The 18,753-nt window shown below is 34.6% G+C and overlaps 1 protein-coding gene across 2 annotated transcripts in view; it reads right to left on the bottom strand.

Moving 5' to 3' along the window:
- The window catches only part of EMCN (endomucin), a 128,841-nt gene that overhangs the window by 89,118 nt on the left and 20,970 nt on the right, over window positions 1-18,753 (bottom strand). The gene's annotated exons all lie outside the window — the stretch shown is intronic.

The following is an 18,753-nucleotide window of genomic DNA, read 5'->3' as shown; positions in this document are numbered from 1 at the left end:
TATCTTTAGCCCAGCATTTATTCACTAACTGCATCTACTGCTCACCAATGGCATGAATTTTCTAGATGGCTGGTAGGAGCAGTATGTGGTTTCAGAGCAATATAATTTCAGAGAAAACTGATGAGGAATAAATGTATAAATTTGAAATTTAATAATATTTTTAATCCAACTAAACTAACCTTGCCAGACGAAATGCTTAAATGGGCACTCTCTGGGCAGTAGATGTTTCACTAAATATTTTCACATCACATTAAAATTATTAAGTAGTAAAATGTCAATATTAGTATATGTCTTCTTGATATAAAAGCACTCTATATAAATGTGTACTATATAAAGTATAAAACATAAAACATAATTAATAAAGACAAGGGTATACATATATACATACACATATATGTGTATATATACACACACGTATATACACACAAAGGTAAGTTCCAAAGAAAGACAATAATCTTTAATGAAATTCAACAACTGCAACATACTTAAAAGTAATAGGGCCACAATAAATCCACATTTTTTAATTGTTTATTTCTCTAAATTTTAACATTAATTGGGCAGGCAAAGGCACAGAAATGAAGGCAATACATTTTGATCCATATTATATATATCTTTTAAATAAGAATTCTTAACACTTCCATTGAAACAAACGAGGAAATCAGTCTTCTGTAACAACCAGAGTTGGCAAAATCATCATTTCATTATTGTTTTTCAAAGTGAAGTATGTAAGATTTAACTCAGTGTTCTATGAAAAGATTTACTTCGCATAAAATTATTGTAATTTATTAGCATTTATAAAATATTTTTAGTCCTGTATTTTGTTGTTTTCATCTCTGGAAATACAGTTTTATGTTAAAAATCAAAATACAGCAAGCAAGTGTGTAAGAGAATTTGGAAAAAAAATTCACATCTGTGGAAAGCATTGTTTTTTGTTGTTACTTGGTCTGGATAGAGTGTATGTACCATGTTAGTTAAGAGGATGGACTTTGAATAATAAAGGCATATTCAAATCCCAGTCAAACTGGATATGTTATTATAGTAAATGTATGTCAATAGTATGACTTCTCAAATTTAAATTACATTTGAAATATTCCTTTTTGAATCTGAGAAAAACCAATAATCTAGCATGTCCATGAAACCAATATCTCAGATGTCATGACATAGAGTATACGTGCTGTATAATTTTGTAGTCTTGAGATGCTTGGAAGTGTTAGTTCTTAGCACTGATTGTTTATAGATAGCACATAGAAATTGCTTGATGTATTCAGCACACAGAGAAAAGTGTTCAGCACATACAGAAATGATAGAACTGCATTTTCACAGGCTTTATGGAAATCAAGTCAAAAGCTTTTTTCACCTCTGAAGGTGCACTTCACACCCTTGGTCTTACATCCCTACCCCACAATATTCAGCAGGGAGCAGGAACACAGCTTTTAGAAGCTTATCTTTTCTCCATTAGTCATTTTTTCTGGCTATTTTTGTTTTAGTCTTAACTTCCATGATGTAACACTAATTTTAAATTTCATATTGAGGTTGAAGAAATTACAAAAAAAAATACCACTTAGGAAAATTCACCTATAAATAGCCTGAATGATCCTCCTCTATGGACTTCCTAATAGTAACATTCTTAATTTCTGAGTATAATCAACATCTTTAGACATGTTTTCCTTCCTTCCTTCCCTCCTTCCTTCCTTCTTTCCTTCCTTCCTTCCTTCCTTCCTTCCTTCCTTCCTTCCTTCCTTCTTCCTTCCTTCCTCCCTTCCTTCCTCCCTTCCTTATTTCCTCCCTCTTTCCTTCTTTCTCTTGCTTCCTCCTTCCTTCTTTCCCTTCCTTTCCTTCTTTCATTTTCTGCCTCAATATTTATTGAGCAACTACTTATGTAAAAATCATGATTAGATACAATAAAAGACTCTATAATTTATCACATGGTATCAAACATTACTTTCAATCTGGTAGGAAATATAATGCCTATGCACAATAAATAATAACGTATATCATATATGGGTTGTATAAAACAGTGTTTTTCAAACTGCAGGTTGTGATACAATTAACGAATAATTAAATCTCAGTAGTAGATTGCAGTCAGAGCTTTTTCCAAGTTGGTAAAGAAAAGAAACAATATGAGAGTAGTATTGCAAAGAATAGGGTAAGTATTGTTTCATGAAGTTTTGGTATAGGGGTGTGTGTGTGTCTAAGTCTGCACGAAATGTGTGCCAATGCAAAATACATTCCTTACCGTGATTCTAGTTAAAAATTTGAAAGCTGCTGGACAAACAATAAATTGGACAAGACTTTATAAGATAAAATAAGACTACCCTGCTGGCATGAACAATTAATATTTCATGCTAGGCTAGGAGCTAGGGCTGGAAGAGTAATAATATATCCATACAGGCAGAGGAAAGAGCATGAGCAGAGCTCTGGAGTGGAGAAGTGAAACGTATTTCAGAGAACTGCAAACAGTTCTGTCTAGCTGGATTGCAGCGTGCTATGAAAGAACATAGTGTGCACGATCTGGGAAAATACTGGAGGTGAACTGTAGGGACCATGAACACCCCGACCAAGATTTAAGATTTTATCAAGTCACCGGAGAGCCATGGAAAGTGACCAAACAGAAATTCCACCCTAGGAAAAACAATGGAAAAATGTGTGGCGCAGAGAATGAGAAGACACCAGTTGGATCAAGCTGCAAGCCTCGTTTTTATATTTATTAATGTCCTCTGCCTTTTTGAAGTCATCATGTGACATCAATGAGTTCACATCCAAAAAATTACTTTATGAAAACTACAGTTAAGTGAATTTCTAACCACTGGTGCAGTAAGATTGAGATGTACTATAAGGCTTGTCCTCCTCAACATCGTTAAACATATCTGGCCCCTGATTTCCCCTGAGTCAAACTTTAATTAATTAGTACTCTTTAACATCTCTATTATTAGTTCTCTGGGTTGTTTAACAAACAGCATGCCCTCTTTTGGCAAGGGCTGACAACTCCTAAAAGTACTGAGTGTGCCATATTCCAGTCTCAATGTAAATACTTTCTGTGGGTTATCTAATTTAAAGACACGAAGAGGCTCATATTCTTATGATCACCATTTTATGGATAAGCAGACTGAGGCTCAAAAAGGGTAAACAGTTTGCCAGCACTATGCACTGGTAAGTGATATAGTTGGAATTTAAATTCAGACAGCCTTGACTTGAGATAATATAGTCTTAACCATCACACATCTGGCCATAAGAAGGTAGCGTTATGCAAAGCTACATACCTCAGCTCCACCTGCTCTCTGCTTTTGACAGGGTGTGATAGTGACTAGGCACGCACATGTTTTGCTCTTATGTAACTACAGTGAGGAAATAGACAAAATAGTTCACTATTTTTTTCTTAAACAAACATGTCAAGTGCCACATATATACATGTATATGTATACATACGAACACATAAAATGTTTCCATATTAGACTTCAAGCTTTAAAGGAAATTTCCCATTGGATAACACTATTTAGATCTTAAAAATGCAAAAAAAAAGTTTTTTCATTTAGAAAAATTTTGCACCTGGAAACTTTGTCTTACTATGTGGCGGAAAAGAATTATTTCCTCTAACTACCATGGTTGAAGGTTTTAAAGACCATGATGCAAGTAACACCAGATATGCTTTTACTGTATTATCTGTAAATTCCTTCTAGGTCTTATTTGATTTTGTAATAAACCATTGAGAGGAATAGCTTATTCTAAAGTATCTTCTTTTCACAGGACATGGTGAGATACTATTTTTTTCCTCTGTATGTCAAAATGATTAAAGATAAATTTAACAAGGCAAATTGAGCCTCATGACTTTACTTGTGCCAAAGCAGATAGCACTGCTCTTGGGATGTTGTAAGAGAAACAGATGGTATTTTGTCCTGATTCTACCCTGTCCCCATATATCCAGACTTAGAGAGCTCAGGGGATACTGTGATACCAGTCTCCTGTACTACAAAGGATGAAGCGTTATCTGAATATTAAGAAAATAGCTATTCTAATTATAAAAATTCTATGACAGATTTTCGCTAAGGTCTTTCCATAGATTCTGAAATAGTTCTGTATTCTCTGAAGTTCAAGATAGGAAATTCCCAACTGTGCACATATAGGATCTTTCATGTGAACTTGCTTTGTTTTTTATCTTTGAGAATTCAGCTTATAGTTGGAAACTAAATATATTTTCTTCTGTTTTCAAATGATAAAGTCATCTACTCTTTGTAATTACAAAGCATGTCTAATCTTTGTAATTATATTTTTAGGTAATTGTCAAATAGTCACTAAAAGGTTTTTGTTTAAAGGGACAGGGTCTTGCTATTTTTCTCAGACTGGCCTTGAACTCCTGCGCTCAAGATGCCATCCCACCTATGCCTCCTGGGTAGCTAGGATTACAGGTGTGCACCATGACTGGCTAAAGTTAAGAGTTTTTACCCATTCTTATAATGAGTAGTGCTCTCTCCAGTTATCCTTCCTCTTTGGGACAGCGGATCACCTCTCCTTTACTAAGTCTACACCTAAAGTCCAGTAGAAATCCACTACTAAAGAAAGTAGATCTGGCTTCTTCTAGATCAACACAAACATTGAAGACAGTAACTTAAAATTCTAGGATGATTTGAGATCGGGAGGGATTATATCCTAATGAAATATAATCTTTGCATTTTCTAGCTTAGAAAAGTTACGAGTTTAGGGTAGTTGGGTAGTTTCAGAAGATCACAGCACCAATTAGTAAAAAAAGTTTCTTTTATTTCTATTTCAGTACTCTTGATTACATGATATACAAAAATCTGTTTTTGTTTCTAATTATACTACTTGGGTATATGGAATGCACTTGCCCTCTGAATTATCTCTGAGAAAATATTTACTTGTCAGTTTGCTCCATAAACAAAATTTTGGAAGGAAGGTTTAAACTCTTGAAGAAAATGAAAAAATGATTTCTTCAAAAATATATAATTACGGTACATATAAAATGCTAATTACCAGGTGGTCTTATAAGTGTCAAATGTCCTACTATTAGGTAATAAAGCCATAACCTAGACCAACTAATTTATGGAATTGATATTAAAACAATTTTAATTCTCAACAACTTACAATGTATTATTTCTACAAATTTATATGGTCTTCATGCATTGCTACCTTGTATTTATTCCCGGCAACTCAGTCTTTTACAATTTTCTGAAAATTTTATCTTAAAATAAAATAATTGCCAGTTTTTCAGTTATGATTTTGTGGATTTTTATTCTCTGGTGTATCACAGTATATCATGAACAAAAATGTACTTCTTAAGTTTGCATGTAATGGCAATGCATAAATTGGGACTTATAAATGGTAGAAGGGTCCCTTTTCATTGTAATTTTTCAGTAATTTCTAACATTATAATTCTTACTGTATACTTTCTATGGCAGTAAATGATCATTAATGAACTGTAAGTTGAAAATTTCTGTCTTTCTCACATATTAAAGAGATATATAAAATATATACATAAAAACATAATAAAATATACAAAAATAGATACAAATAAAATAAAGTACTGTTTCCATATTTGCATCAAATAGTCTTCATAAAAGACCTAGCACCAACTTCTTTTTGATTATTAATTTCATATTAACACAGTCGTACACTAATGGTGATCCTTCTCTTTTGATATGGGAGAGGTCACTTTGATCCACGGCCAACCACATTAAATGCAGCAATTTTTTTCAGTTAAAAGAAAAAAATTATTATGTGGTGATGCAGCCTGGATAATTTATTCTCTTTGCCTTCCTCCAAAAATTGTATGATATCATATAAAAATGTGTAAGTAACTCATTAGCCAAGAGTCATTTGCCTCAATAAATATTTATTCAGCATCAATTTCAACAGATGTTAAGCACAATTTTAAAATGTATGTTTTTCCTAGAGGAACTTAGAAGTTTTTTTCTGATACTTAAGCTATAAATACATGTGAAACAACTAGAAGATTATGCTTCTAGTTGTGCCATATAAAAATGGTGTTATATAATTAGTACTATACATAGCTGGTTCTACACAATATTAAGTGAAATCAAAGTGAGGTCATGTCTCTCTATGTGTCTGGCATAATCAGAAATTATTTTCTTGGAGGAAAATTTTTCAAGAGAAGCCAGATAACTCAACACAACAAGGAAAGAAAAAAGTTTATATTCAAATGGAAGAGAAAAATCAATAGTGCCAATAATATGAGGTCCAAAAAGGGACATTGACAATGTTACACATTAATAAGCATAATATTTTGGGAGGGGAAATCAGGGAAATCCCATTTAAAATGAAAACATCAGAGCTAGGGGCAACTCTTGTCAAAGAAGATTTTAAATTTAAAGTACATTTTCAGCTAAAGCTAAAAAGTATTGTAGCAAGCACAACAGTTCTGAGAATGTTTAAATTTCCTATATGAAATGACTTTGGAAGATAAGTAAGAAAATCTCATCTCTCACAGAGAGAAAAATATTCAGATAAGTGGGAGAAAGCTGCACCTGAAAGAGGAATCTCCTCAGGTTGCCAGCCATCTGTGAGGTGGGGAGGGAGTGCCAAGACTGGCAGGCTCTGAGGATGGACAGGTGTCTCAGCCACCTGGCCGCTCTGGGGAGAACAGGAAGACAGCATTCCAGTGGTGAGTTTGTTAAACAGAAAACAATAATATCTGCAAAATGGACCCAAGAACCTGAGATGTCCTGGCTGACAAATGGATGGAGGTGTACAAGGTAAATTGCCTACCTCACCCGGGTGTCTTGTTCAAAATTACAGTGGATAATTCTTCAAAGATCATGTTCCATAGTAATGAGATATTTTTAGATTGTGGACTTTAGTATAAGGAGATGTTTTATATATTACAGCCAGTTTGGATGAGGAATTTCAAATCCTGAGGTAAAAAAAGGCAAAGGTTACATTTAATATTTATAAATGTAGGAGTGGGAGGAAAAAGGAATATCTTGGCAATGTTCCTTGGCCCTCAGACACTTGTCCTGAGACCCCTTTCTTCCTCCATACAATTCTCTGACTCTAGAAGGGAACTATGGTTCTTCAGCTCAAAAACTACCTTCCAACGAAGTAAGATGCTGGGGCTCAGCACATCCCTGAAAGCAACAACAAATCCTTATAAGGAAGTTACCTTCCAAGGAAGTAAGATGCTGGAGTCAGCATATCCTTGTAGGGAGCAACAAAAGCAATCAAGTCTCTTGGATCCATCTCATGACTTCAGACAAGGGATCACTTTGGGTGCCCTCTCAGTCCCGAGGGGAGCAGCACTGCTTTGTCCCTTCTCTGGGTTCCATATAGAGGAGGGGAAAGTAGGAGAGGATGCAGTTCCTATTATCTCTTGAATTAAATCTTCGGCTTTTGATACAGTTAGGAGTTGTGTCCCCACCCAAATCTCATCTTGAATTGTAATCTCCATAATTCCCATGTGTCAAGGGAGAGAACAGATGGAGATAACTGAATCATGGGGACAGTTTTCCCCATGCTGTTTTCATGACAGTGAGTGAGTCTCATGAAGTCTGATGGTTTTATAAAGGGCATTTCCTGTGCACTTGCACACATTCTCTCCCGCCTGCCATCATGTAAGATGTGTGTTTACTTCTCCTTCACCTTCCACTGTGATTGTAAGTTTCCTGAGGCATTTCCAGCAGTGCAGAGCTGTGAGTCCATTAAACCTCTTTTCTTTATAAATTACTGAGTCTTGGGTACTTCTTCATAGCAGTATGAAAATGGACTAATACAGCTTTCCTCTGAACTTCAAAGGTAGCCACTTAACATCTTAATTTTTAAACTACTGGCCCTCCTGAGCATTTCTTTGGAGACAAGGAAAGTCTCACTGGACGCTTTTTACTAGCAGATCACATTAGTTTAGTATAGTGACTTGCACACATGAAATGGCATGATGGAAGAAAATTACAGACCTGGCAACTCTGACATTAGCTAACTGTGTAACTGTGTGAGCCACTTTACCTTGCTGGGCCTCCATTTTTTTCATCTATAAAAAGTGACTGTTGAGCAATGTCTCTTCAACTATGAAACTGTATTACATCTAAGGTTCAGTTACAATGTAAATATCCATCATGACAAATAATAAAGAATAACTTACATTTATACATATCAAGGGGAAGCTTGTATTTCAGGAGTTCTACCTAATTGGTCTATGGAGTTATTAACTTCTTACCTGGGAGAAATCTGTGCCCAAAAGGGAATTGTGTATTTTAGGGGACAAAGATAACTATATTCATTTACAATTTGGTGATGTTGCCTGGATTAAATGTATTTCCTTTTAGTGTGTTGGTCTACCCAGAACTAGAGAAAACGTTAAAGGTCTAATTTGAAACAGACATTTGGAATACTTTGCTTTGGAATTTTCTTTTCACCATAGAAGAGCAAGTGTAATAAGATGAAATCTTTTTATAGATAAATTAACTCCTACCTGAATAAACAGAGCCCATATTCAATATGTTAGCTAATTCCCTTTTAAAGTGTAGTATGTGTATGTTATGCCTATAATTGGTGAAAACTGAGTTTCTAAAAATAGTCTATAGTATTGCACTTGAAGCTAGAACATGACTGAGTCTGAGACGTCTTGCTTTTCATATTATCTACTCTTATTTTTCTTTTCTCTAAATGTAAAGAAAAACTATTTAGTTGATTTAAAATACTCTTTAGTTTGTATCAACTGAAAGACTAGTTATAAAGGGGTAAAATTTTAAAAGTTATTTTGATCTTCCAAAAAATCAGAATTTTTTTTGCCCTAAAAAGTTGTTTTAAGTTACAGAAAACGTAACTTAAATGACTGGCATTCCAAGAAAACAAGCACATATAACAATAATTACTTTTATTTACATTATTTGATTCTAATAACAATTTTGTGAAACAGTTGAACAGGCACTACTTGTTTCTCCATTTTATAGATGGAGAAACTGAGGTCCTGGTAACCAATTTTGACTTTTGAAGATGCAGAGTCAGAAAGTGTTAGAGCCTTGTTCAAATTCAGGTGATCTAGTTTTGGCTTCCATGTTCTCTTTCTCTACATTGGCTAGAGGTTTAGAACTATAATATGAAATTATGCTGTTTGTGGTTGCAGTATTCCCATGCTACTACTTTAGTACTCTGATGACTTTAAAGAGTTCATTTTTCCCTTATGCTATTCTTAATCATTAAGAAAATAAATGTAACGAATTAGGGTATATGATCATATGGTAATTCTATTTTTAATTTTTTGAGGAACCTCCATACAGTTTTCCACAATGATGGTACTAATTTACATTCACACCAACAGTGTAGAGTCATGTGACACATAACAGCATTTCAGTCGGTGACAGACCACATATGCAAGAGTAAGATGATAAAGGAGCTGAAAAATTCCTGTTGTCTGATAACATCATAGCTGTTGTAATGTTGCAGTACAATGCATTACTGACATGTTTGTGGTGATGCTAGTATAAAAAAACCTGTGTTGACGGTCATATTCAAGTATAGCATATATAATTATGTACAGTATATAATATCTGATAATGATAATAAATGACTATGTTACTGGTTTATGTATACCATACAGTCAACCCTCTATATCTGCACCTACAAATTCAACCAAATGCAGTATTTCTGGGATACAAAACCTGTGGATATGGAAGACCAGCTTTTCATATCTGTGGGCTCCACAAGGCCGACTGTGGGACTTGAGCATGCCTAGATTTCAGTACCTGCAGGTGTCCTAGAACCAACCTCGTTGGATACTGAAACACAACTGCATTACTTTATTATCATTATTTTAGAGTGTACACCTATTTATTTAAAAAAGGAAAGTTAACTAGAAAGCAGCCTCAGGCAGTTCCATCATTAGGTATTTCAGAAGAAGACATTATTATAGGAGATGATAGCTCCATGAATGTTATTGCCCTTGAAGGCCTTCCAGTGGGACAAGATGTGGAGGTGAAAGACGGTGATATTGATGATCATAGCCTTGTGTAGGGCTAGGCTAATATGTGTTTTTCTGTCTTAATTTTTTACAACTTGAAAAAGTAAAAAAAAAAGATTAAAAACAGAAAAAAGCTTATAGATTAAGAATATAAAAAAAGAAACTATTTTTGTACAGCTGTGCAATGTGTTTGTGTTTTAAGCTAAGTGTTATTACAAAAGACTCAAAAAGTTAAAAAAATTAAAAATGTCATAAGGTAAAAACATTACCATAAGCTAAGCTTAATATATTAGTATAGAAAGAAAAATATTTTTTATAAACTTGGTATAGCCCAAGTATACAGTGTTTATACGGTCTATAGTATTGTGCAGTAAATTCCTAGACCTTCACATTCACTCGCCACTCACTCACTGACTCACCCAGGGCAACTTCTAGTCCTGGAAACCCTATTCATGGTAAGTGCCCTATACAGGTGTACTGTTTTTACTGTGTCTTTTCTATGTTTAGATACATGCATACTTACCATTGTATTTAAATCGCCTACTGTATTCCATACAATAACATGTTATATCGGTTTTTAGCCTAAGAGCAAGAGGTTATACCATAAGGCCTAGGTGTGTAGTAGGTTGTGTAAGTGCGCTTTATGATGTTCACACAATGACCTAACGACGTTTCTTAGAATGTATCCCTATCATTAAGCACTGCATGACTGTACTAGGGTTCCGTTTTCTCTACATCCTATCTAATACATATCTCCTGTTATATTTTTTATAGTAGCCATTCTAACAGGTATGAGGTGGTATCTCATTGTGGTTTTAATTTGCATTTTCCCTAATGATTAATGACATTGAGCATTTTTTCTATATCTGTTGGCCATTTATATGTTTTTACTGAGAAATGTCTCTTCAGTTCTCTTACCCATTTCCAATTGGGAATTATTTTCTTTCTACAGAGTTGTTTGAGTTTCTTATATATTCTGGATACTCTTTTATGATAGCTATGGCTTACAAATATTTTCTCCCTATCTATAGGTTGACTCTTCATTCTGTTGTTTCCTTTGATGTATAGGGCTTTTTATTTTTATATAATCCCATTTGTCTGTTTTAGCTTTTGTTGCCTGCATGTGGAGGATCAAATATAAAACAATCTTTGCCTAGACTAATGTCTCTATTCTGTTCCATAGGTTGATGAATCTATTCTTATGCTAGCACTATACTATTTTAATTACTATTGCTTTGCCGAGGAACTAGCTGCACCACACTTGGGAGTTTAACAGCTCTCTGCATGGCCTCAAAGCCCATCTCCAGTTCTCACCAAGGGAGGGAGATGACCATCACAGCAAATTTTAGCAAAGATCAGAGGCTAAATCTGCCATACTTATGAATTTAAACAGTGTTCAGCCAAATCTTAAAGCCCCCCTGCCTCAAGGCCCCCCATAGGCAGGCGGGCAAACTTCAACCGTGTTATTCTACAGAGCAAAGCAGTTGGTCCCATCCATCCTGATCAGCAGCTCCACCAAACCTTAGGGCCCCTTCAGCAACCATGTCCAACTCTTAAAATAAAACAGTGGTACCGCTTGACCAAGGAATAGACTCTGTAACCTGGCCCAACATGAGGTGGTTGCAGTGCCTGTCCAGCAGCTTAGCCTGATTACAGAGGTCAGTCAGTGGTCTTGCCACATAGCAGAGCCCAGCCAGCTGCCTCACCCAAATTCATAGCACAGGCAGTAGGCCAGCTATCTAGAGAACTCAAAAGCAGGCTCTCTCTGACCAGGGTTGTTACCAACTGGTTCATCTAGAATCACAGGCTAGACTAAATAGTGAAAGTTTATCCCTTCCAAAGAACACCTGTGAAATTTAGAAAAAGTTGCTGTCTCCTCAAATGTACAGACACCAATGCAAGGATATGAGGATTACAAAGACTTAGGAAATGATGACACCTCCAGAAGAAACTATTAAAGCCCCAAAAGTAACCCTAAAGAGAGATCTAAGAAATGACAGGAAAAAAATCAGAATAATTCTCTTGAAGAAGTTCAATGAACTATAAGAAAATAGGAATAAAACATTAATGAAATTAATACACAAACATTAAATTAAACAATACAATACACAAACAAAATGAGAAGTATGACAAAGAAATAGAAACAACTTAGAAAACCAAATAGAAATCCTTGAGATAAAGAATACAATGACTAAACTGAAAAATGCAATAGAAAGCTCCAGCATCAGACTCAAAGAATCAGTGAGCTTAAAGATAGAACATTTGAAATTGTCCAATCAGAGGAGCAAAAAGAAAAAAGAATGAAAATAGCCTGTAGCAATTGTGGGATACCATTAAGAGACCAAACATACACATAATGGGAATTTAAGAGAAAAGCAAAAGAGGAAAAGAAAGAGAAAAGAGACAAAAAGCATACTTAAAGAAATAATGGCTGAAAACTTCCTTAATCTGGGGGAAAATTTTAACATTCAGATACAGGAAGTACAGATGTCCTCAATCTAATTCAATCCAAATATGAGTTCACCAAGACACATCACAATCAAACTACCAAAACATTAAGGATGAATAAAAAATTCAGAGAGCAATAATAGATAAAAAACACATCATATATAAAGGGATCCTAAAACAACTATCAACATATTTCCCAGAAAATTATTCTTTAATATATATATCCAATGTCCTTTGTGAATGGAAGAGAAGACACTAAATAAATCAAAATAATTTATTACCAAGAAAAAAAGCAAGGGGTGGTGTAGTGTAGGGAGTAGAAAACGGGGTCTGGGGGCCATGTTGCCCAATTTGAGTCCAGGCCTCATCACTTATCAGTTATGTGACCATATGCAAATAGCTTAACCTTTTTAGCCTCAGTTTATAATCTCATAGAAATCTACCTTATAGACTGCATATCTAGAGATTAAAACATATAAAAAGTTAAGAAGTACAGCTAACATCTGGGTTACACTTGAATTTATCATGTTTATAACTCAATGATATAAAGTACATTTTAGAGTTCTACCATTAGGTTATGTTCCTTGCTAATACTGTCGCTATATAATCAGTTAACTAGTTAATGGGGCCATCTCCAACCCATTTAGTAAGTTCAGGACACTAAAATCTTTTGAATCAAAACTTAATCTCCTCCCTAACTCATAATCTTATTCTCCGAATTTTGTCCTAACTTTGATGACCACTTTTCTAGAATTTATAAATTATATTTATTATTCTCTTTTTCTAATATCCTTTCACCATTCCTTCTAAGAAACTGTGATTATAGTTGTAAAACAAAAAGATTGCAGAATAGAAAAAAGAAAACTTGCAAATTGGGCTCATGTGGTGGAAGAAAGAGATTTTACCTATTATGGTTCTGTGGGCTCCACATTAAGTGCTCTCATGCTATAGACCTTGGGCTACTGGGATCTGCAGAGTTTACACCAAGGATCTTTGAATCCATATTCACACTAAATATTGTCTATATATTGATAAAATGATTCACCCATATATGCTGCTAATTTTAAAATCAATAGCTTCTATTCTAATTAAAAGTATATGAAATTTTAGAAATTGCAAAATATTTAGTAGCGTTTTATTTGTTTCCTCAATTGATGAGTGCAATTATTATTTTACAGGGGGGTTGTTTCACAGCCTTTTTCCATATAAATGAGTTATTTATATTTTAAGAGTTGGGGGACCACTCCTCTGTGGATCTTCAATTAGTATAGCAGTAGAAGTAGAGTTTATTTAAATTCACTCAAGTCTTCATATAGCATCACAGGACAAATCCATAATTTAATAGCTTTTCTTATGCATTCCCTGTAAATAGTCAGAGACTTTCATCAAACACTGATGACTCATACTTTTTAATTAAAATCAAATAAGCAAATACCTACAGAGTAGAGGATTTATAGCTTTTTGGTTCCAGGATATACCAGTTCTAAGTGCTAGGACAAAAACATATCTTTTCCTTTTCCAAATCTGTTCCCCCAGTTTGTCCACATTGGATGTGGAAAAACTGCTCTGAACCACATGCTCAGCAAGAGCCCATCACGTATTTATCCAAGAACAAAGAAGAATTCATGATTGTCTGATTTTTGATTTTTTATACTAGCTTTTATATGGTATAGTTTCCAAATTAAAAATATTTTGAGCTATGTCATTAAGATGCCATCAGAAGAGTTACTTGTGGTGGGTTAATTACAGTGAACACATTTAGAAATAACTCTGCATGTTGTGGGACAGATGTAGCCTTTGGAGAAAGAATGAGCCTACACTGAACATTACAACATATTTTTGTATTTAGTAATAGGCAACAGACACAGTTCCAGAATATGCTCAAAGTCTCGTTGGGGAGTATCTGCTCTGCTGACAGTAGGAGAAATCTGGAAATTCATATTTAAAAAGAAGGAGCTCAAGAAGTAAACAGTGTATCTTTGCTTCTCAATCAACTCAAACTTGCCTAATTATTTAAAAGTAGTACCCTGTTGTATAACATTAGCCAACTTTAACTAGAAAAACAAACCACTCCAGAATCCCTTCTCAAATTCCAAGACACAGATGAGGACAGAAATGATAATTACCTAAGAACACATGGTCAGGTGTACCCTTGCAAGAGGCAATTTTGGAAATTTAAAAGAACGTCTAGGACTGAGAGTAAAAGAAAGTGCTGAAGATAAATGAATTTTTCTGCTGCGGAAAATAAAACAAAACTTGTTATACTTTTTTTTTTCCTCAAGAGTATGGGTAAGAGAAGAGAAAAAAGGTCAAGAAGAAATGAAGCATCCAAAGGACTTTTAAGAACAAAAATATCTAAAACTCACCCTTTGCATTACTGTGATATAAACCATCACCTACCAAGATTTTAATTAACTGTAATTTTTTGTCATCCATGAAGGAAGGGGAACTACATTTTGGTTGTTGCTAATGTTAATTTAAAAAAAAAGTCATAAGAATCCAAAGAAATATGAGATTTGACAGATGCAGGGAGTTGGGAAGAAAAGTGAGTGTGAGAACTTAATCCTCCCTCTACCACATGGGATTTGCAGAAATTGGTGGCATTGGATTTTTGAGCATAGAATAAGTCTTCAATCTCAACATATTTTATATTAAAGGGTGGCAATACCTAGATGATATTTGAGTTACCTAAGATTTTTTTATTTCATTAAACATTGTTTACAAAGCTCAAATCAAATTTGCTGAGTCACAGTAATGAGTTTGACAAGCAGAGGATAATCATAAGTTTGTTCTATAACAAATTATTCCAAAGAGTTTGGCTATAAATTGTTTGCTTTACAAATTTGGCAGGAGAATCAGAACAAATAAAATCTGAAGCTATGGAATAAGTACTTCAATGCAGCCTCAATATACTTAAATCTGAGATATCACCTGTATTAAGTAATAAAGTGTTTCCTAAACGTGAAGACTACCATTAGAACAGAGTTAACATTTGTAAACTGATTTTTCTGGTTTTGAAGACAAATTCATGCCAGGACAATTAAATTTATTTTCCTGACAGAGTAACAAGGATATAAATAGGAGAAAACCAATCGATGTAATCTCATATTATGATCAATACATAATTTCTTTTATTGAGACCTAAGAGATATGGTGCTTTGTATAATTAAAATTTTGTTAGTTTAGAGTCATTATATAAAACATCTAAGACTAATCAGTTTTCAAATAACTTTAATATATAGCATTAACATTTATCTGTGTATCTTTAGCTACTAATGCAGTACTTGATTTTAGGCCCTTGATAAATGTTTAGTAAATGCTAAATATAAGTAAATTTATTCTTGAATAGCCAGATCATCAAAATATTAGGATTACTCTATCATTTTAAATAGAATTACCATCTGCTAAAAGTAGAAGAGTAAAAAAACTGTGTTGAATTTATATTGATTATATGATTTACTGTTGAAACTTCATATTGCAATAAAATTTCTTGGCTTAAATTTGTTTGCAATTTTTTTACATATAATTATTATTTCTAAACACACCTTTGCTCTTTTATGACCTCAGTAGTGTTCAATGCTGAATAAATATGGATTTATGATTTTTCTTTTTCAGATAGAGGGTCACTTTAAAATCTGGGAATAATCATAGAACATTGCCCATGTTCTTGGCATTTTTCTTCTCTCTACTGAGACTCTGTAACATTTGAAAATACTACTCTTCATATCCTCCTGGGTGATAAAGGTTGAAGTAAAATATATTTGATAAGTTCAGAAGAGTCATTTACCAACTATCAAAATGTCCTAAAAACTCTTGTTGATTTTAGCAGCCTTCTAGGGAGAAAAAAATACTGGTGAAAGGAAATGCCAAATTTGGCTGTAGCAGCTGCCTGTGGTTTAATCTCCAGAAATGTGTGTCCAAAACTTCATTCACTTTCTTAACACCTTTACGAGTTTTTTCATATTCTTTATTATTTTCTTACTCTTTTTCTTAAAATTACCTCCCTTTAAATAATTCAATTCAATGTTCCAAAAGAAATGTTATAATACTACCACAAAAGTGGTAATAGAAATAATTACAAAAACAAATACTGTGAAAAAAGTAATTCAGCTCTAGACAGGTATCATTAACTATGATGGTTTCATGCTTGAACCTTGCTCTCTTGATGTTAAAGAGTGAACTAGTGAGTTTTAGGGCACGGTTAAAAACATGAAAGCACCAAACATGTATGTTCTAAATTAAAAACCAGAAGCAGATTAGAGATTTGAGTCAATGTTATTTAATTCTATGAGCATTTATGGATAAAATTATCTTAAGTACCAGAAGTTGTACCCTATTACACAAACTGGAAATATTGCTCTAGATAAAGCTTTTTAATGTCTCCAAATCAGTCATGAAGGATTTTGTAATGCACCAAATGATAGCCTCTCCATATGACAGAAAGTGAGTCCCATTCCATTTTCTCTCTTTCCTTTTTTTTTTTTCTCGTATTAGCATGCCTTAAGAACTGTATTAGCATGCTTTAAGAGATAAAGTCAGAGAAGCCCAAAGTTCAGTATTGTTTTAGGGACTGATAATATAGGTAGAAACTAAGGGCCATGTAGTTGATTAAAAACCGCTTAATGTCTAAAGTCCCTATGAAAAGAAAAAATTATATATAAAAAAGGAAGTATAAGACCTGCAATAATCTAGCTAGACTTGAGCTGAGGGTCCTGTCTGGTAGAAGGAAAACTAACAAACAGAAAGGACATCCACACCAAAAACCCATCTGTACATCACCATCATCAAAGACAAAAAGTAGATAAAACCACAAAGATGGGGAAAAAACAGAGCAGAAAAACTGGAAACTCTAAAAAGCAGGGCACCTCTCCTCCTCCAAAGGAACGCAGTTCCTCACCAGCAACGGAACAAAGCTGGACGGAGAATGACTTTGACAAGTTGAGAGAAGAAGGCTTCAGATGATCAAACTACTCCGAGCTACGGGAGGAAATTCAAAACAATAGCAAAGAAGTTAAAAACTTTGAAAAAAAATTAGACGAATGGATAACTAGAATAACCAATGGAGAGAAGGGCTTAAAGGAGCTGATGGAGCTGAAAGCCAAGTATCAAGAACCACGCAAAGATTGCAGAAGCCTTGGTAGCTGATGCAATCAACTGGAAGAAAGGGTATCAGTGATGGAAGATGAAATGAATGAAATGAAGTGAGAAGGGAAGTTTAGAGAAAAAAGAATAAAAAGAAACGAACAAAGCCTCCAAGAAATTTGGGACTATGTGAAAAGACCAAACCTACATCTGATTGGTGTACCTGAAAATGACGGGGAGAATGGGACCAAGTTGGAAAACACTCTGCAAGATATTATCCAGGAGAACTTCCCCAATCTAGCAAGGCAGGCCAACATTCAGATTCAGGAAATACAGAGAACGCCACAAAGATACTCCTCGAGAAGAGCAACTCCAAGACACATAATTGTCAGATTCACCAAAGTTGAAATGAAGGAAAAAATGTTAAGGGCAGCCAGAGAGAAAGGCCGGGTTACCCACAAAGGAAAGCCCATCAGACTAACAGCTGATCTCTCAGCAGAAACTCTACAAGCCAGAAGAGAGTGGGGGCCAATATTCAACATTCTTAAAGAAAAGAATTTTCAACCCAGAATTTCATATCCAGCCAAACTAAGCTTCATAAGTGAAGGAGAAATAAAATACTTTACAGACAAGCAAATGCTGAGTGATTTTGTCACCACCAGGCCTGCCCTACAAGAGCTCCTGAAGGAAGCACTAAACATGGAAAGGAACAACCGGTACCAGCCCCTGCAAAAACATGCCAAATTGTAAAGACCATTGAAGCTAGGAAGAAACTGCATCAACTAACGAGCAAAATAACCGACTAACATCATAATGACAGGATCAAATTCACACATAACATAACAATATTAACTTTAAATGTAAATGGGCTAAATGCTCCAATTAAAAGACACAGACTGGCAAACTGGATAAGGAGTCAAGACCCATCAGTGTGCTGTATTCAGGAAACCCATCTCACGTGCAGAGACACACATAGACTCAAAATAAAGGGATGGAGGAAGATCTATCAAGCAAATGGAAAACAAAAAAAGGCAGGGGTTGCAATCCTAGTCTCTGATAAAATAGACTTTAAACCAACAAAGATCAAAAGAGACAAAGAAGGCCATTACATAATGCTAAAGGGATCAATTCAACAAGAGCTAACTATCCTGAATATATATGCACCCAACACAGGAGCACCCAGATTCATAAAGCAAGTCCTGAGTGACCTACAAAGGGACTTAAACTCCCACACAATAATAATGGGAGATTTTAACACCCCACTGTCAACATTAGACAGATCAACGAGACAGAAAGTTAAC

Source organism: Hylobates moloch, unplaced genomic scaffold, assembly GCF_009828535.3.
Source record: "Hylobates moloch isolate HMO894 unplaced genomic scaffold, HMol_V3 SCAFFOLD_2, whole genome shotgun sequence".
In the NCBI taxonomy this organism is placed as follows: domain Eukaryota; kingdom Metazoa; phylum Chordata; class Mammalia; order Primates; family Hylobatidae; genus Hylobates; species Hylobates moloch.
The sequence above is the reverse complement of the archived record's forward strand: the minus strand, read 5'-3'. Positions and strand labels throughout refer to the sequence as shown.